We start from the raw sequence: 20792 nt of genomic DNA on the forward strand, positions 1-20792 counted from the left end.
AGGAGCAGTTGGCTGGAGGATCTTAGTGCTCTCTTTAGGTTGTACGGATCAAGGAGATCAGTTAAACACCTATGGGGCAGGTTATTTAGAATTTTAAAAGTGAGCAGGATTTTGAAATCAATGCGATATTTGACGGTAAGCCAGTGTAGGTTAGCGAGGACAGGGGTGATGTGCTCATGCCTTCTGGTGCTGGTTAGGAGGCATGCTGCCGCATTTTGGGCTAATTGCAGGCGCTGAAGGAGGGAGAGTTGGAGGCCCAGGTAAAGAGAGTTGCAATAGTCCAATCTAGAAGTGATGAAGGCATGGATACGTTTTTCAGGTTCTTTATGCGGTATATAGGGCTTAGCTTTGGACATTTGGTGTAATTGATAAAAGCAGTTTTTTAGCACAGTGGATACTTGCTTGTTTAATTTAAAAGAACTATCCATGAGCACTCGAGGTTTCTGGCAGAGCGAGAAAGGTGGTTGGCGAAAAGACCCCATTGTATCAGTTAGCTGGCCCAGAGGAACGTGGCTATCGAAAACAATTTCTGTTATGCTTTCATTTAAGATAAGCGAGTTCTGGGATAGCCAGTCTTTAACCACCCGCAGACATTGGAACAAAGGCGAGAATGGGGACGGGCAACCAAATTTAGAGGAAGGTACATTTGGATATCATCTGCGTACTAGTGATAGGAGATGTTATGTATGTGACCCTTTCACCGACCTCGTATCGTCGTTTAACCATAAAAACATCTGAAGGGTTCAAAAGTTTTAAAAAGCTGAAGTGTGATCTGTGTTTCTCTGGTCTACATAGAATTAACTCTACTGTGAGACCTGTGTGATGTCATAGAGAGGCTCCACCTATAATCGTCACATCATCTTGTAAGTGGAAGGTCGGTGGCTTGAACCCTGGGTGTCTGTCTGCCAAAGTTCCTTTGGGCAAAATAGTGAACGGGGAGTTGCTCGTTCGTTAGTGTTAGAAAACAGGAAACGATGATGTCGATGGTTTATTTCTCAGAAAAACAAAAAGACAAACAGGTTGACACAGCAGCCTCTTTAATCCCTCCCACTGTATGCTGCGGCCATGTGCCGCTTAAACGGGTGAGTGCTGCATTCAGGTGACCCTGGGAAAACCAGAAACTCCCACTTTCAACATTCAAACCATAAAAATAAATCAGATGTAGCGTCACATGACCCACTGCAGTCAGCATGCATTGTATCCCACAATGCCTCACATTTTATCATGTGACACCATTACACACCACCCAATAAATCATCAACAAGTTAACCAGACGTGGGACGGCGTTCTGGGCGGAGTCACAGAAGCTGGGGCTGGAAACAAAATGGTGACTCTGTGTCACCTAGCAAGCGGTAAAAATAACCTGACAGCACTGAGTCCTCGCCAGCGCTTCCACCAATGAGAAAGAAGCGTTCCCAGCTGGATGACCTGCAGAGGCAGGAAGTCATTCTCCAGCAGCAACTTTAAAACACATGAACTCTGTTCACCATTCCCAGTGTGCGTTCACTGCCATCAAATCTGTGGACCGCCCAAGCTCACCATGATGACTCACAGGTAAGAGGCAGCAGCGTGTCCACAAACTTCTGGTCAGGATGTGTTTTAAAGTAACAACAGCGCTCAGGTAGACAGCTCAGTTTATTCATGCTCCTGCAGGAGGGGGGGAGGAGGAGCAGGCAGAGGACAGCTCAGCTGCTGAGGGTGGAGAACATCTCAGTCAGAAGAGTCTGTTTGCTCCCCTTCCCTGAGGAGGAGGAGGAGGCAGCAGAGGGCTTGGCGGTGCAGTTCTTTGGCGTTCTCCTGGAGGGTCTTCCTGGCATGATAGAGGTGCGGCCCTCCTGCTCAGCTCCTCGGTGTGGTCGGAGCTGGTAGGCGTCGGTGGAGCCTTTGCTTCTGTCAGTGGCACACCGTTTCTCCTCCTGGTCGAGCTGCTTCTGCAGGATCAAAGCGAGCTGTCGGTCATCCTCCTCCTGCCTCCTCCTCTCCTGTAGCTCCTGTTCGGCTGCCTCCAGCAAGGAGAAGGAAGAGGAGCCAAGGAAATGGGGAGAGACTCGCTTGGTGTCTGCCGTCACCTCCTCTGTGGCCTCGAGCTCTGAGCTCTTCCTCTTCACTGATGAACATCCTCTGTCTCTGATTGCCTGACTCCCTGGCTGACGCTCAGCCACCTCCTCAGGTGGGCGGAGATCGGTCTCAGGCCCATAATAATCCAGCTGAGGTGGTCTTCGTTCTGCCGGTAGCGCTGCCTCTGAAACAAGGATGTTCTCCTGAAACAGGAAATCACAGACATGTCGTCACTGCCACGCTCACATGTAGATCCTGTTCACTGAACATAAAACGCACGGTGGTGTTTTTATGTCTATTATTTACTCCATTAACCGAGTAATGGGATAAAGCTACTTTATTCTTATTAGTGAGTAATAACAAATATTCAAAAGAGAGAAAACTAGATAAAACATCTGTCAAAACAACAACTAAACTCTTTGATTGTATTGAAGTGCCATTTGTCTGACTTCAACACGCTGGTGGGCAGCTCTGAACACCACATCCAGAACACCTTGGATTGTGTTGAGAAGGTGAGAGATGTCATGATGGAGACAGATGAAACCATGGTCTTGTACGATCTTCATCTCTCTTCACTTGCATCCCAGTCACAAAAGTGTTGGAGGAAGTTCATAAGAGATTACAGGATGACCCCAACCTCAGCAACAGGACCACTCTCAGCATCGACCAAGTGTGTTTGAGCTGTGTCTTAATTCCACCTACTTCACATATAAGGTCAGTACTACAGGCAGTACTACCTCTCCGTGAATCGCTACCTTATCGTGGTGGAGGGTTTTTGTGTCCCAGGGATCCCAGGGGCTATGTTGTCTGGGGCTTTTTGCCCCTGGTAGGGTCTCCCATGGCAAATTGGTCCTGGGTGAGGGACCAGACAAAGAGCGATTCAGAAGACCCTTATGAAGAGAACATCGAGGGAACAGTTTACCCTGCCGGGATAGGGTTGCGGGGCCCCGCCCTGGAGCCAGGCCCGGGAGGGTGCCCGAGGCGAGTCTGGCGGCCGGGCCTTAGTCCATGGGACCTGGCTGGGCACAGCCCGAAGAGGAGACATGGGCCCATCCTCCCGCAGGCCCACCACCTGCAGGAGGCGCCATAGGGGTCGGGTGCATTGTGTGCCGGGCGGAGGCCATGGTGGACTGATCCCCGGCTGCCAAGACTGGCAATAGGGACATGGAATGTAACCTCTCTGGTGGGGAAGGAGCCTGAGTTAGTGCGTGAGGTTGAGAGGTACCGGCTAGATATAGTCGGGCTCACCTCTACGCATGGCTTGGGCTCTGGAACCAGTCTCCTGGAGAGGGGCTGGACTCTGTCTCAGTCTGGAGTTGCCCCTGGTGAGAGGCGGCGGGCTGGGGTGGGTATTTTAATATCCCCTCGACTTGCTGCCGGTACGTTGGGGATTTTCCCGGTGGATGAGAGGGTTTGTTCCCTGCGCCTCAGGGTCGGGGAACGGGTCCTGACTGTCATTTGCGCTTATGCGCCGAGTGGCAGTTCAGAGTACCCAGCCTTCTTAGAGTCCCTGGGGGGGGGTTACTGGAAGGTGCCCCACCTGGAGACTCTGTTGTCCTGCTGGGAGACTTCAATGCTCACGTAGGTAGGTAACGACAGCGAGACCTGGAGGGGCGTGATTGGGAGGAACGGCCTCCCTGATCTGAATCCGAGCGGTGTTTTGTTATTGGACTTCTGTGCAAATCATAGTCTGGCCATAACGAACACCTTGTTCGAACATAAGAGTGTCCATAAGTGCACGTGGCACCAGGGCGCTCTAGGCTGCAGGCAGATGATCGATTTTGTAATCGTATCACCAGACCTTCGACCATATGTTCTGGACACTCGGGTAAAGAGAGGGGCTGAGCTGTCAACTGATCACCACCTGGTGGTGAGTTGGATCAGGTAGCGGGGAGGACGCTGGACAGACCCGGTGCACCTAAACGCGTGAGTGAGGGTGTGCTGGGAGCGTCTAGCAGAGGCCCCAGTCCGCGAGATCTTCAACGCACACCTCTGGCAGAGCTTCAACAGCATTCGAGGGAGACTGGGGACATTGAGTCCGAATGGACGATGTTCAGCGTCTCCATCGCCCGAGCTGCTGCATTGAGCTGTGGCCGCAAAGGTGGTTGGTGCCTGCCGTGGTGGTAATCCCGAACCAAATGGTGGACACCAGAGGTGAAGGGAGCCACCAGGCTGAAGACGGAGTCCTATCGGGCTTGGTTAGCCTGTGGGACTCGGAGGCAGCCGACAGGTATCGACAGGCCAAGCGGAATGCGGCTCAGGCAGTGGCTGAAGCAAAACTTCGGGTGTGGGAGGAGTTCGGAGAGGCCATGGAAAAAGACTTTCGGACTGCCTCAAGAGATTCTGGCAAACCGTCAGGCGTCTCAGGGGGGAAAGCGGTGCTCTACCTGCACTGTGTATAGTGCTGGCGGGCGCTGCTGGCGTCGACTGAGAAAATTGTCAGGCGGTGGAAGGAATACTGAGGACCTCCTTAATCCCAATGACACGTCTTCCAGCGGAGGAAGCAGAGTCTGGGGATGAGGGAATGACCGCCAATTTCGGGGCGAGGTCACTGAGGCAGTTAAACAACTCCTTGGTGGCAGAGCCCTGGTGTTGATGAGGTCTGCCCGAGTTCCTGAAGGCTCTGGACGTTGTAGGGCTGTCCTGGTTGACACGCCTCTACAATGTTGCGTGGAGATCAGGGCAGTACCCTGGACTGGCAGACCGGGGTGGTGGTCCCCATCTTTAAGAAGGGAGACCGGAGGGTGTGTTCCAACTACAGGGGATCACACTCCTCAGCCTCCCTGGGAAAGTCTATGCCAGGGTGCTGGAAAGGAGAGTTCGTCTGATAGTCTCACTTCGGATACAGGAGGAACAATACGGTTTTCGGTCCTGGTCGCGGGAACACTGGACCAGCTCTTTATCCTCTCAAGGATACTTGAGGGTGCATGGGAGTTTGCCCAACCAGTCTACATGTGTTTTGTGGACTTGGAGAAGGCATTCGACCGTGTCCCTCGAGGTGTCCTGTGGGAGGTGTTATGAGGAGTATGGGGTGTCTGGCCCATTGCTATGGGCCATTCGATCCCTATACAACCGTTGCAAGAGTTTGGTTCACATTGCCGGCAATAAGTCGGACTCGTTCCGGTGGGTGATGGGCTCCGCCAGGCTGCCCCTTATCACCGATTCTGTTCATAATTTTTATGGACAGGATTTCTAGGCGCAGCCAAGTGGCAGAGGGCTTTCACCGGTGGCCTCAGAATCTAATCTCTGCTTTTTTGCGGATGATGTGGTTCTGTTGGCTTCATCGGGTGAAGGCCTCCAGCTCGCACTGGAGCGGTTCGCAGCCGAGTGTGAAGCAGCGGGAATGAGGATCAGCACCTCCAAATCTGAGGCCATGGTTCTCAGCCGGAAAAGGGTGGAGTGCCCACTCCAGGTCGGGATGAGTTCCTGCCCCAAGTGGAGGAGTTCAAGTATCTCGGGGTTTTGTTCGTGAGTGATGGGAGAAGGGGCGGAGATCGACAGGCGGATTGGTGCTGCGGCTGCAGTGATGCAGGCGCTGCACCGGTCCGTCGTGGTGAAGAGGAGCTACGTGTAAAAGCGAAGCTCTCAATTTACCGGTCGATCTCACGTCCCTACCCTCACCTGTGGCCACGAGCTGTGGGTAGTGACCGAAAGAACGAGATCGCGGATACAAGCGGCAGAAATGAGCTTCCTCCGAAGGGTGGCTGGCCTCCCTTAGAGATAGGGTGAGAAGTTCAGCCATCCGGGAGGGGCTCAGAGTAGAGCCGCTGCTCCTCCACATCGAAGGAGCCAGTTGAGGTGGTTCGGCATCTGACAAGGATGCCTCCTGGGTGAGGTGTTCGGGCATGTCCCACCGGGAGGAGGCCCAGGGGCAGACCCAGGACACGCTGGAGAGATTATATCTCTCGGCTGGCCTGGGAACGCCTTGGTGTTCCCCGGATAAGCTGGAGGAGGTGGCTGGGGAGAGGGAGGTCTGGGCTTCTCTGCTTAGGCTGCTGCCCCCATGACCCGGCCTCGGATAAAGCGGATGAAGATGGATGGATGGACTACAGGCAGAAACATGGGTGTGCCATGGGTTCCCAGTTTCAGCCATCGTGGCCAATTTGTACATGGAAGAAGTGGAAAAGAGGGCTTTGCTATCATACCCTGGAACACCACCAAGAATACATCTGTCACCATCTTACAATGCTGTGATTGCAGCCATTCCCCAACTCTGTGAGTGGGACTCATGACCATTGATCAGTGGTTGTTGATCAATGGTCATGAGAATGTACATATTAATGATGAACGAACTGACCTCCCAGCCCATTGTTCCTTCAGTGGGCTGGTTTCAGTCATTATACAAATGTCCTGTTTATAAGATTGAGACCTGCAGTCAGCTGAGACTGAAGAAGTCACCTGATGATGATGATAAACGTTTCTTAAATGAAAATGAAAAAGATATATATAAATAATCTCAAGTACAGACAAAGTCAAATAAAATAAGATAAAACACGAACCTTACCGGAAGGCTTTCTGACATTAGTCGGAAGCGAGTTTTAGTGCTGCTGAAAACAGATGTCATGATGGTGTAGACATTAATATTAATAATAATTCAGTGTCCATCCTCACACCCTCAGGTACTGGCCCGTGTACATCTTTACTGGTTTGTGAAAAAAGGCTTTTATTTTTACATTTTCAAACTCCAACCAATTTCTTCCTATTTTCCTTCCCACTGTCACCAAAGCCCTCGCCGCAGCAGGTCATGTGATTGTTGGGCTTTTCTGTTTTCTTGTATTGTTGTAGGATCTTTGACTTACAATATAAAGCACCTCGAGGTGACGGCTGTTGTGATTTGGTGCTATATAAATAACACTGAATCAAATAGAAGTTCAAACTCACCTTGTTGGACACATGGCTGGAGGTGGAGCTACAGGTGGAGCTGGGCGGAGCCACTCGGGGGGACAGGAACCTGAAACAACAAATAGAGATGTGTGAGGTCATAGAGATGGCGTTCCCGACACAGCGAGTTATTTGTCCATGGTGTGAGTAGGCACTTCCTCAGTGTTTTTAATTTCAGTTTGACATCACATACTTTCAAGATGGCGCTGGAGCAACAGCGGCCTTTCGTCTATTCGAGAGCAAAGCCGCTGGCACTAAATACAAAGGCACCGGCATGCGACACAGCATCCTGGCCGAGCTACAGAGGCCACGAGACTGGAGCGAAGCTGAAAGCGAGGAAAGTGGATCACTGGAGGCGATTCAAACCATCAATCCCGACAGTGATAATGGGCGACGTGAACTCACTACAGAACAAGATTGACAACCTGTCTGCTCTGAACAACCATCCAATCTACCGTGAGTGTAGCTTGTTTATCTTCACGGGCGTGGCTAACCAAGCTAACGCCAGGGACTAACGTAGAGCTATGTGGATTCATGTCTGTGAGAGCCAATAGGGACAACAGGTCAGTGGAGAAAGCAGAGGTGGGGGACTTACTGTCTACATCAACAACAGATATTGTAACCCTGGGCGCGTCTCCGTTAAAGTATCTGTATGCTGTTCAGACCTGGAGCTGCTAGTCGTTAACATATTATCTAAATTGAAAGTTCAGTCATGTGATCTGTGTGTGTGTTTAGATCCCTCCCAAGGCCGACGCAACAGCTGCCTGTGAGGAAATACACACAGCAAGACTGCAGACACAACACCCCGAGGCCTTCATTATTAAATGTGGAGACTTTAACCATGTCACCCTGGACTCTGGCTGCTTTTCACCAGTTTGTGAATTGTTCCACACGGAGCAACAAGACAACTGACCTACTGTATGCTAATGTGAGAGAGGCATACAAAGCCACCCCCCTCCCCCCACTAGGGAAGTCAGGCTACGTCCACACGTACACGGGTATTTTTGAAAACGGAGATTTTCCGTTTTCGTTTAAAAAAAATAATCCCGTCCACACGTAAATGCAGAAATGAAGGAAAACGCTGCTAGGAACATGCCAAAACAACAGTTGGCAATATATTCCTAACCGTGTAGAAATGTTGGCCAATCAGAAGTCTAGAAGCCTCGGTAGGAAACAGTAAACAAAGATGGCGCATAGAAGCAGAACCGAGTCGTATGTGTGGAGGGACAGTAACTGTGTATGTATGTAAGCATTTAAACACTGCAGAGAGTACAATTAACAGTAACAGTATTGTAGAAATTCATTTCACCGAAACAATAACGTGGCGCACACCTTTGACGCTGCGTTTTCTCCGTTTTTCTTGTCCGCAGCGTAAATGCAAAAGCGGAGTTTTCGAAAATATCCACCCTGGCAGGTGTTTTAGAAATCTCCGTTTTCAGTGACTGAAAACGCCGTTTACGTGTGGACGAAAGGTGCAAACGCATAGAAAAATACCGGTGCGTGTAGAGCGTAGCCTCAGACCACAAACTGGAGAAGGCAAAGCGAACTCAACAACTTCATCAACAGGTTTGACCAGCACACAACCCCCGGACATCATGACATCCCCCTGGACTCTGGTATAGTCTTCCTCTTAATTTTAGACCTGCACAAACATTTTAAATTGTTACTAAAGACACATTTTTATGGTCTGGCTTTTAATACATGTCAACCTAAACATTTTGCTTTGAACAGCCTTAATTGTTGTTTTGTTTTTATTGACTTATTTGTTTTCTGTATTTTACTGCATCGTTTTGCATTTTACTTATTTTAGTGGAAATGTGCTGTATAAATAAACTTGACCTTGACCTGTACCTAAGGGAAAGAGCAGCGTCAGGATCCTGTTCCTATACTTTTCTAGGGCCTCCATACAATCCGGCCCCGTCTGCTCCAGGAAAAACTGAACAGGATGCAGGTGGACTCCTGCCTGGTCGCTTGTATCTCCAACTACCTCACTGACAGACCACAGTACGTCAGGCTGAAGGACGTCACGTCTGGCACTGTGCCACAGGAGCGCCACAGGGAACTGTGCTGTCCCCTCTCACCTGTGCATCATATTCAGAAGTTTGTGGATGACACAGCCATCATGGGGTGTATCTCAGGTGATCAGGAAGAGGAGTACAGGAGTGTTGTGACTATAACTTGGCTGAAAGCTGTGTGTGCAGCTGTGGGTCCGTCAATTCCAGTGGCGTTTCGGGTACGTGCACCTTTAGATCTTTATAAACTGGGGCGTTGCTGTGTTGCAGACTAGTGTACGATCACGTTGCCACTTTAATGATATTCCAGTACAGGCGATCAGAGGCGTGCCGACATACGGGCAAATGTTTGAAAACTAGAGACTTTCTGGAAAGAAAAGAAAAACCCAACCGCTCTGTAAAGTCTTCTTCTCCTCCTATCTCAACGCTGATGTGGTAGTGCTGTCTGAGTGGTGACACCTGCTGTTCAGGTGAATACTGCAGCGGCATAAATACAAGTGACTGTGTGATGATTTTGCAGCAGTGTCAAAGCAACCAACGTGAAGGCTATACTGGCACCTTGACACCTCATCGACCAGTAAACTTCGGAGCAGCTGATCAATGTGACCTCTGGTATGTTTCAGGTAAAGTCATGAAAACAGGACAGACTGAACTACTGATCAGGGTTAAAGGGAGGGCTATCTCTGAGTTCCAGACCCATCTAGGACTCTCACAAACACATCACTGCTGAAACGCACAAGACCTGCCAGAAAAACCATCAGAGTCTGGCCGAGTGGGGCTGTCTCAGCGCTGCAGGACTGTTTCGAGTGCACAGACATGTTCAAAGAGGCAGCCACCCAAAATGGCTTCTTGGACCTGGACAAGTTCACTGAATCTGTGACCTGTGACATCAGTAAGTGCACAGAGGATGTAACGGTCTCCAGAAACATCACCACGAGAGCCAATAAGAAACCCTGGTTCACTGCAGCAGTACATGCATGTCTGAGGGAGAGAGATGCTGCTTTCCGGTCTGGAGTTAAAACAACTCTCAGAACAGCCAGAGCCAGCCTCTCTCATGCCATCCGGAAAGCAGAGCGTGCACATGCACAAAAGATCCAGAGCCAATTCCACAACACAAAGGACTCACACAGTTTATGGCAGGGCATTCAGGCCGTCACACAGTACAAGCCTGCACCAAGCAGCTATGATGGAGATGTCACACTTCCTGAGGAGCTGAACAAGTTCTACACACGGTTTGATGCACTGAATAACACGTGAGTGAAGAAAGCCACGCCCCCCACCACCGACCAGACCATCTCTCTGCCTGCAGCCGATGTGAGGAGATCTCTCACCAAGGTCAACCCATGGAAAGCTGCCGGACCAGACAACATCCCAGGTCGCGTGCTGAGAGACTGCGCTGATCAGCTGGCCGATGTCTTCACAGACATCTTCAACTCATCGCTGATACAGATGATCGTTCCAGCGTGCTTCAAGTCCACCACCATCATCCTAGTGCCAAAGAAATCCTCAGTATCCTGCCTGAATGACTATCGTCCCATCGCCCTGACCCCCATCATCATGACATGCTTCGAGAGACATGGCACACGTGAAGAGCAGCCTCCTCTGCTCACTGGATCTGCTGCAGTTTGCATACTGGTCGAACAGATCGACCGAGGATGCTATTTCCACTGCACTACACCTCTCCTCCTGGACAAGAAAGACACCCATGTCAGAATGCTGTTCATAGACTTTAGCTCAGCATTCAACACCATTATCCCCCAAAAACTGTTTGACTAACTCAGCAAGTTGGGACTGAGCACCTCTCTCTGCAACTGGATACTAGATTTCCTGTCAGAGAGGCCTCAGTCCGTCTGAATCATCAGGCTGAGCACAGGAGCTCCTCAGGGCTGTGTTTTCAGCCCTCTGTTGTTCACTCTCCTGACACACGACTGCACCGCCCTACACAGCTCCAACCACATCATCAGGTTCGCTGACGACACAAGCAGCTGGCGTTCTGGTGCAGCGAGAACAACCTGTCACTGAATGTGGACAAAACCAAGGAGATGATCGTCGACTTCAGGAAGACTCGCTCCACCACACACCACTCAGCATCCAGAGTTCCACGGTAGAGATTAGAGCTGGGCGATATAAGATTTTTTATATCACGATATGTTTTTTTCATTTCAGGCGATAACGATATATATCACGATATAAGCCAAATAACTATATTTGTAAGATTTAAATGTGCCGTTGCTCACAAGTAAAATGTGAAATAATTAGCAGGTTGTTTTAATTAAAATATTTATTTCCCATAATAAGTTCAACAGGGTAGATGTACTTAAGGAACATGAGACTTCAGTTTTAGATAAATAAAGGCAAATATTGCAAACTACACAAAAGGCAGCCGCTAAAGCGTTTAAGTTTCAAAATAAAACAAACAAACAGACTAAATTGTCAATTCCACTTAGAAACAAAATATTAATTCTAAAAATAAATCTTAGGTCGTTTTACAGAAGAACAGACAAAATTGACTAACTTTTGTCAATATCAAATAAACTGAGAACTAAAAGGAAATTCTCAATCTCTCCTTGTTGTATAGCTTAGCTTTTCAAACAGTTTTAACAGTGACTTTAGTCTGACAAAAGCGAATAATGAATCAGCGCTTTCAGTCAGAGATTGAGCATGCACCGCTTTATTGTATTTCAGACTCGCTTTCGGCACAATTTACAGTGCGTGCTACTCTGTTTTTGTCAGACTTGAAATAGCGAAATACCTTCACACTCACGGAACTTCTGTGGCCCTTCCGTTCGACAAGCTCTCCGGCATTGGAACCATCATCTGTTCTTTCTTGGTAACCTTAGCTCACGCTCTCGGTTGATTTTTTCTCTAGTCGGCAAACTCATTTCCTTCATTACCGGGCTGCGGCTGCAAAACAAATACACATGTGCGCCTTGGCGCTTGTGCTGTACGTAACAAGTCACGTGACGTGACGCTGCGGCTGTGATTGGTTTGGCTCTGCGCTACTTAATTTGGATTGGCTGTTCTTTTTTTTTTTTTTTTTTTTTTTTTTTTTTTAAGAGGACAAAGAGATGAGGCCTATCGTAATAATTTTTCAATTTTAAATTTTTTTAAAATTTTTCTATTGAGAAAAAGTTATTTTGCAATACATATCGTTATCGTTCTATCGCCCAGCTCTAGTAGAGATTGTTAACAGCATCAAGTTCCTGGAGTTCACATCTCAGGCGACCTCACCTGGAGCACCAACACCACCTCCATCACCAAAAGGCCCAGCAGTGCCTCCGCTTCCTGAGACACCTGAAGCGGGCAAACCTCCTCCTCCCACCCTCACCGCGTTCTACAGGGGCACCATAGAGAGCGTTCTGACCAGCTGCATCCCGTGTGGTTTGGAAACTGCAAAGTCGGCAACCTCAGCCAGCTACATGGGATCGTCAAAGCAGCTGCCAAGATCAACAGAACATCTCTCCCTCTGCTACAGGACATCTTCACAAACGCTGCATCAGTAAGGCCTCCTGCATCGTGCGTGACCCCTCACACCCCTCACATGGACTTTTCTCCCTCCTCCCATCTGGCAGATGCTATCGCAGCATCGGGGCCCGATTCTCCAGACTGCGAGACAAGCCATCAGACTCCTGAACTCACTACCAGCTCCCCCCGCCCACCACACACACCCACACAAACCATTAACTGATTCTACTGCACTCCACATGCTACTGCCTTTGTAAATACAGATGCTGCTCTATGGACAATCCTGCTCATGTTGGTCACTATAAACCACTTCAAGGCCACTTTAAATCTCAATTGTAAAGTTAGACTGTTATTGATCCCTTTTAGCTTAACTGTATATTTACTCCTCTTACCTCAGTCTCAAAGTTTATATTTATTTCTTACTCTTCCTATATTTATTGTTGTTTGTTGCACTGAATGGAACTGGAGCCTCGACGTCTCTTCTCTCTATATACTGTACTGTATATAGCAGAGATGACAATACAGTTTACTTTGACACACTTAAGGGTCATGTAACTCTAACCACTCTTCCTCGATGACCTTGATCTTTAAAACAGTCGCTTACTTCTCGATGTGTCCCACAGAGGCCGCCTTCTTCTTCTTCAGTGGTGTCACAGCAACATGACCCCTGTCCCGAGAGGAGGAGGGTTCTGCCGAGGAGGGAAAGAGAGGCGATAAATTTCCTCAGAGAAAGAATCTACCAACTGATCACTGGTCAACAAGCTCAGAGTTTCTGATTGTTAATCAAACATGGGGATTTTCTGTGAGGCATCTGTATCTATAAGCCTCTCCCAGTGTGGACCAATCACTGACTAGCTGATCACTGAGCAGTCTGGCCAGCCGCTCGTCTTCATCCTCCTCTTCCTCTCATCCCGCAGCAGCTGCTCTTCCTCAGCCAGCAGCCTCTGGATGTACTCCTCACTGGCCTTCCTCTCCTCCTCCTGGAGCTCCCGCTTCTCCTTGGTCAGCTGAGAGAGGACAGACACACCTGAGATTTACCTGAAGGACCAAAGTGTGTTCATCAGGAAGTCAAAGGTCCTCTTTGGGTCAGGCGACACATAAACCACAGGCCATCATCACAACAGATCTCACACATACTTTTAGGCCGTCCAGGACCTTTTCAGACCTTTAGGCCGAGACATCAGAGAGTGAGAGCACAGACATATGAAAGTCAGTGACACACACACACACACAGGAGAATATGGATTCTTATTACAGAAATGTGTTTAACCCACTGGAGGGTGCTACTGCAGGCTGAGAGCTTCAGTCACAGGTGAGAATAACTATAAGCGTGTTATGGCCACGCCCACCAATGGCTGGCGGTCAGCTTTCACCCGTCCTGCAACAACAGCAGTGATGGTGAAAGATCATTTCTTAAGTATTTAAGTTTTATTAGTTTTATCAGTGATTTGTGCGATCTACTGTACAATATAAAGCGCCTTGAGGCGACTTTTGTTGTGATTTGGCGCTATATAAATAAAATTGAATTGAATTGAATTTAGATCATTTATTACAGATCGTAAAGTAAAAGTGCACATTAGCATAAACTCATAAACAAAGGTACACAATGACATGTTAATAACTTAAATTATTACCGAGGATGAACATTATGAGCAGCCTGTGAATAAGACCTCTGACCACATAAGCTCACACGCAAAAACACAACAGCAGCAGCGATGATGCTGGCAGGGTTTAATGTGAGGCGGAGTCTATTTATACCACCAAGAGTAAAGAGGCGGAGCCTTACTGAGACTGACGCAGCTATCCTATCACATGTGGAAGCAAACAGGGGTGAGTCTAAGAGGGAATGGGGTGTATTGCACCATATTTATTTGGAGGCTTTTCGTAACATTTTTAGATTTAAAGTGAAATATTATAAAATACTCTATTACTTAAACTGCACTAATATTTGAAAGTGTAAAAATAAAAGCTTTTTTCAGAAACCAGTAAAGATGTACACGGGCCAGTAACACTGTGACCTGAGGGTGTGAGGATGGACACTGAATTATTAATATTAATGTCTACACAATCATGACGTCTGTTTTCAGCAGCATTAAAACCCGCCTCCGACTAATGTCAGAAAGCCTTCCAAGAAGAGTAGGGTAATTTTTTATGGCTTAATTTGGATGCTGTATATATTTTACTTGACTATACTTGTGATTATTTGTATATTTTAAAGAAGATTTTGTCTGTAAAAGTTTAAAATTTCAATACAGCACACAATTAAAGCTAATCAAAGGGTTTGACAGATGCAGGGTTAGGGTTCTCTTTTGAATATTTATTATTACTCATTAATAGGACAAAAGTATTTATCATCCGATTACTTGATGGAATAATCAATAGCTGCAGCCCTACTCACAGCTGCTACGAAACACATTAAAAAAATAATTGTAAAAAGTCGAACAATCACAGGGTTTTATCTCTCGCCATCAAACCTGCAGCACCTCATCAGCGTCCCCTGCTGTTCTGCACAGCAGCTACCCGCCCACTTCTTCACACATGTGGACACACACTCCCAGCTCTGACCTGGCTCATCAGCAGTAATTATTCGTCTTTTCACTACCTACAGTTCCCTAAATATTTACTGATCAGCTCTGGCCCACATTAGAGCAGCCTTGACTCACAATGCCTGTAAACAGCCAGGTGTGTCGCATTAGTGGTTTTACATTCTATGGGGTCCAAATTAAGTATAGTCAAGTATTAATTATAGTCAAGATGGCGCTGGAGTGACAGCAGCCTTTCCAAGTACCTCTGCAGCACCGCACCTTTTCTTAACTTTTAACTTTTTTTTAGCCTAGGCTTTCAAACTTTATTTCACCTTCCTCTAGTTACTCTACTTCTACCTCTTAGATATAGCGATACAAGATGGATAATGCACTTTTTAAAACTTCTGGAAACAGCTCCAACTATTTGAGTGCGGAGCTGCTGGCACTAACAACAAAGGAACAGACCGGCATGCGACACAACATCCCGGCTGAGATAAAGAGGAGCTACAGAGGCTGCAAGGCTGGGCGAGAAAGCGGATCACGGAGGCAATTCAAACCATCAATCCCGACAGTGATAATGGGCAACGTGAACTCACTACAGAATAAGATTGATGAACTGTGCGCTCTGAACAACCACCGACACCGATATTGTAACCCTGGACACGTCTCCGTTAAAGTTTCGGTATGCCGTCCGGACCTGGAGCTGCTAGCCGTTAGCTTGCGGCCATATTATCTACCTCGGGAGTTCAGTCATGTGATCTGTGTGTGTGTTTACATCCCTCCGAGGGCCGACGCAGCAGCTGCCTGTGAGGAAATACACACAGTTACAGCAAGACTGCAGACACAACACCCCGAGGCTTTCATTATTATATCTGGAGGCTTTAATCATGTCACACAGCATTCTACTCTGGCTGCTTTTCACCAGTTTGTGAATTGTCCCACAAGGAGCAACAGGACAATTGACCTACTGTATGCTAATGTGAGAGATGGCTAAGCCACCCCTCCCCTACTAGGGAAGTCAGACCACAACCTGGTTTACCTACAGCCACAATACACACCCCTCGTCCAAAGGCAGCCTGTCACAACACGCTCCATCAGGAGATGGACCCCAGAAAGGAGAAAGCTCTGAGAGACTGCTACGACACCACAGACTGGGATGTGCTTCTGAGCCCACATGGTGAGGACATAGAGGCGACACACTGTCTGACAGACTACCTCAACTTTTGTGTGGACACGGTCGCCCCTGCTAAGGCAGTGCGGTGTTATCCTAATAACAAACCGTGGGTAACACAGGAAGTCAAAGCTGTCCTCAACATGAAGAAGAAGGCTTTCAGGAGCAAAGTGAAGGAGGAGATGAAAGCAGCACAGCAGGAGGTGAAAGCTGCCTGAGGGAAGCAAAGGACACCTACAGGAGGAAGGTGGAGTAGAAGTTGGAGAGGAACAATATGAGGGAGGTCTGGAATGGTGTGAAAACCATCACAGGCCACAACACCAAGAACAGCACAGTGGGGGGACTGTGGAGAAGGCAAACGAACTCAACTACTTCTTCAACAGGTTTGACCAGCCCACAACCCCCACCCTCACCCTCACCTTTACTACAGAGCCCTCTCCCACTCTCCTACCTCCTCGCTTCCCCCCCTTCCTGACACTATGACACCCCTGTGTGCTGCTGAACTTGGGAGAGCCGCTGTGAGTCTTCAACCTCAGTCTCTGCGACTGGGGAGAGTGCCCGCCCTCTGGAAGACATCCTGCATCGTCCCGGTCCCCAAAAGAACCGGCTCAATGAGCTGAATGACTTCCGACCGGTGGCACTGATGTCACATCTTATGAAGACTCTAGAGCGGCTCTTCCTCAAGCTCCTCCGACCACAGGTACAACATGCCCAGGACCCACTACAGTTCGCATACAAGGCGGATGTCGGAGTGGAGGATGCCATCCTGTACCTCCTACATAGAGCCCACTCACACCTGGACAAGGAAAAGGCACGGTCAGGATCCTGTTTCTTGACTTTTCCAGTGCCTTTAATACCATCCAGCCCTGTCTGCTCCAGGAGAAACTAAACAGGATGCAGGTGGACCCCTGCCTGGTCGCTTGGATCTCCGACTACCTCACTGACAGACCACAGTACGTCAGGCTGTATAAAAAAGCCCAAAGCCGACTGTATTTCCTCAGGAGGCTGAGGTCTTTTAACATCTGCAGGAAGCTCCTGAGGATGTTTTACCAGTCGGTGGTTGCTGGAGTACTTTTCTATGCTGTGGTGTGCTGGGGGAGCAGCACAGCAAAGAAGGACTCATCCAGGCTGGAAAAACTGATCAGGAAGGCTGGCTCTGTGGTCGGCATGAAGCTGGACACTCTGGTGTCAGTGGCAGAGAAAAGGACACTAAAGAAACTGCTGGACATTATGGGCATCCTCTGCACACGGCCATAAACAACCAGAGGACAGTGACAGGTTGCTTCTCCCAAAGACAAGAACCAACAGACTTAAAAACTCCTTTGTCCCACATGCCATCAGACTGTTTAACTCCTCTCTGCAGGGGAGAGGAGGGGAGACAGGAGGACAAAGGAGGGGGACAACTAAGCTGTAGTGCCTCTTCACTTCACTGTGCAATACTTTTTGTTAATAGTCAACGGTGCAATAGACTTCAATACTTGAAATGTGCAATTCCCTTGTATTCTTATTCCTATTTATCCCTTTTGTATACTCTGTATTTATATATGTGTCTGTATTTATATATGTATATATATAATATTCTGCTCACGTTCTGTAACTTCTGTCGGTGCTGTGCTTTTTGAAACCGAATTTCCCAGAGGAACCCACCGAGGGATTAATAAAATCTTATCTTATCTTAAGTCCCTGGGGTTCGTGTAACACTGAGGCCGCTGCACATTCTCACACATCCGAGCAAAAGACTGTGTGTGTGTCTCAGAGACTGAACTCACTTTGGTGATCTGGTCTTCGTACTCCTGCCTCAGCTCTCCAGGTTCACTAACTCTGAAACACACCAACGCTGCCCACACGCCACACAGACACACACACACACACACACACACACACACACACACACACACACACACACACACACAGAGTGGGTTCAACGTCACATTGACCTGTAAGAAAGCAGCTCTGCATAGTTCATGTTTCACAGTAATCCTTCTTTTTCTGAGCTTCCGTGAAACAAGCTGTTTGCCCCTCACCCTTTACAAAAGCAGTACCTTTTCAGATTGGCTGCCCTCACAAACAGCAGTTTTTAGCCATACACTTGTGTGCAGCGTTACCTGAGTGGGGGTCCTCGACCTGCTGGGCCCTGTGACCTGAGGCGTGCCGCACTGTCGGGGAAGCAGGTTTGGACCCGTCTCCACAGTGTCTCGTTCACTAGTGTGTGTTGTTCCTGCTGTGTAACTAGCCCAGGTGAAACCCTCTTCCTGCACATGGGACAGCACAGTGTGTGGCTTTATCCACCGACTCCAGGAAGCACACCTGCACAGGTACACACACAGTCAGGCCTAGTTCTGCCGGGCGCCCAGAGGAGAAGTCATGTGACTATAATGTGTAAGGTCAGGCTGAAGGTACTGGCATCCAGCAGACCTTTGACCTCTGACTTTATTTAAAACCACTTCTTCAGTCACAGAAAGAAATGAATCAGCCTGATGATATCATTCAAGGAGACGGAAACGCACACACACACAAAAAGGTCCTGACTACTGCGGCACACGCACACCCCTAACCTGTCTGTGCAGACACCTGCTGGTCGTGCAGGTAAGCTTAACACACCTGAGCTACGCACACATTGTGTGTGTGTTACCTTGCAGAAGGTGTGTACAGGGCAGTGTGACGGGCTCCATGAAGATCTCGAGGCAGACGGGACACAGACAGTCTTCTTTGGACAGCGTAGTCTCCTGGCCCCGCCCCCTACGTCCGAGCCCTCAACCTCTGACACCGGAGACATCTTCCTCCTCTTCTTAGACGTTACAGCTCAGCAAGGCAGGACCTAAACTCAGTGAGATAGGTAGTGCTGTACTTCCTGTCTCCAGGATTGAGCTGTCAAAGGAAACGTACTCGATTACTGCTCAATACTACCCCTGTGGCAGCTAGAGCCCGCTGCTGACCTCTGACCCCAAGGTCCGCGAGCCAGTAAACAATCCACTCCTACCACAGCACCTAACGGGGTCAAAGTTCAGCTAGCTCAGGCTCAGGTGTCTGTGTTTCGGAAGTATGCCGTCACGGTTACTTGGACTCACCTGAGCTGCCGGGCCGTTTGAAGCTTCCGTGGATGCTGACGTTAGCTTCGTGTTATGTCCGAACTAGCAGCTGTCTGTTGGCGGATTAAGCAGCAGAAAACAGTGCCAAACTTCTTTTTCTCATGGGAAACTGCCACGCTTTACCTGAGACCAACGCCTACACTAAGACTCTCTGAGTTTCGCGGAGTTTAACCGACTTTACTGCAGCTAACCGGCTAGCACCGAACACCCGCGTGAACAGGCTGTCGACACAATGCGCATGCGCTTTACACCAAAACAATTTTTTTAAATTAACTTTATTGAACACACAATGAGTATACAACATACAAACAGATGAAGTATACAAAAGAACAGAACATGAACATACAAAACCAGAGGTAAAAAAAAATAATTATATGAGTACACGCAAAAATTCACATATATATATTGTTTTGAGAGCCTTTTTGTTGGTGACCAAAACAATTTTCCCTCCCTCTCTCTCGTCGCTCTCTTTTCTTCTTCTTCGTGGATTAACCCAATTCTCACGGAGCGCCCCCTGCTGTTCACAGCTCTACAAGCTCAGTTACTGTAGTTAACTTACACCAGGGGTGTCCAAACTTTTTTCGCTGAGGGCCACATACATAAAAATATAGGAGGGGCTGGGCCACTTACTAGAAATTAGGTATATAACCTTAACTTTACTGTATTAAAAATCACTTAAAAGTGGTCAAATGTGTTATATTGTTGAATATAATTAAAGACAAAACTGCCTTCATCACAGCTTTCCATAAATGGATCTTTATTGATTTATTCAGAAAAAGCTTTGGTAGCTCATTCTCAGAACAGCAGCCTCAGATTTCTTCTTAGACAGAAGATTTACAGCACAGAGAAAAACAACAAAGGGGAAAATGGGACGGGTACATTTCAAGTTGTTATTACGTTATTAGGCTTAGCAACACACCTATTAACGTTCGTTTGAAACGATTATCAACATTAACAGATTGAACTGGACTTAATAACATGAGTCCATATAATTTTAGTAAATTATTCTGTAGTATCAGCTGCGCTGGGTATGTAATCGGGCCATCCAGCTGCGGTGCTGATAAATGCGCCACTCGTGCCAAAAATCCAGACAAATGTCACTTGATCAAGGAGCAGATCTGCATCAGAGGAGATCAGCTGACTTTGCCTGTGCGTGCGCTGTGCACAGCGGTGTACTACTGTGTGTTAACAAGAAAAAGCATATAAGAAAGTGGTATAAAAGCAAACAGAATTGTGGCAGGGTAGTGACAGAATTGATGCGCATTATTGATATTTGAAGCATGTGCACCTGCATATTAACACACGGGTATTGTGGAATATATTTTTACTCACCTAAAGCGCTCGTGCTCGTCCACTCCCGCAAAAAATTAGCAGCTGTGCGGTGTCTGTGGCATCAGTGCTCGGATCGCATGCGATGGGTAAAAATCAAAAGCAAAGCTTTATCAGACAGTTGCAGTTTAATGTTGGCTGACGAGTCTTCAGTGCGTGGCACAACTAGATTTCTGGACACGCTGGCGTTGTTGAAGTCCTGCACTTTTTTCCGGGCATTATTTCGGTGACTTTAACGAGGCCGTGTTTTATGAGGTCTCCA

The 20792-nt window shown here is 48.0% G+C and overlaps 1 pseudogene; it reads right to left on the minus strand.

Moving 5' to 3' along the window:
• Positions 1 to 1541: 1541 nt before the first annotated feature.
• Positions 1542 to 18977, minus strand: LOC120432785 (annotated as a pseudogene).
• Between the last annotated feature and the right edge of the window lie 1815 nt (positions 18978 to 20792).

This window comes from Oreochromis aureus, linkage group 14 (assembly GCF_013358895.1).
Source record: "Oreochromis aureus strain Israel breed Guangdong linkage group 14, ZZ_aureus, whole genome shotgun sequence".
In the NCBI taxonomy this organism is placed as follows: Eukaryota; Metazoa; Chordata; class Actinopteri; order Cichliformes; family Cichlidae; genus Oreochromis; species Oreochromis aureus.